The sequence below is a fragment of the Bufo gargarizans genome, chromosome 6 (assembly GCF_014858855.1).
Source record: "Bufo gargarizans isolate SCDJY-AF-19 chromosome 6, ASM1485885v1, whole genome shotgun sequence".
Taxonomy (NCBI): Eukaryota; Metazoa; Chordata; class Amphibia; order Anura; family Bufonidae; genus Bufo; species Bufo gargarizans.
The window spans coordinates 75,357,159-75,357,600 of NC_058085.1; the positions used below are offsets into that span (position 1 = coordinate 75,357,159).

The 442-nt window shown below is 45.5% G+C and overlaps 1 non-coding gene across 1 annotated transcript; it reads left to right on the forward strand.

The window, feature by feature from the left end:
* LOC122942668 lies at positions 1-182 on the forward strand. Its single transcript, XR_006390631.1, has one exon. It is a non-coding gene; the product is annotated as a U2 spliceosomal RNA (small nuclear RNA).
* The last annotated feature ends 260 nt before the right edge of the window (positions 183-442 follow it).

A 442-nucleotide genomic window follows, 5' to 3' on the forward strand; every position in this document is an offset into this window, starting at 1 on the left:
ATATTTTAAATAAACTTTTTTTTAAAAAATCTGTTCTTATCAGTTTAATATCTGATACGTCCCCTATCTGGGGACCATATATTAAATAGATTTTTCGAACAGGGAGATGGAAAAAGAGCTTACTCTGTCCACTCCACGCATTGACCTGGTATTGCAGTACCTCCAGGACCGGTGCACCCCTTCTATTCCGGTATGAAAAACAGAATGAAATTGAGCGATGGATGTCAAGGATCCTTCCAGCAAGCAAGTGGAAAGTTGCTGTGCCCTGCCTCTGGAGTCCTGCACTTCAGCTACTCCTTCCTCTGTGAGGGTTTTGCTGTGCTGCTTTCTGCATCCCTGCTGCTGCATCTAGCCTGTCAATCTCTTAATTGCATCACCTGTGTGTGGGTTTGTTCCAGCACCAAGCAACCCAGCCAGCCAGTCACCTCTCCTCACAGTCCAA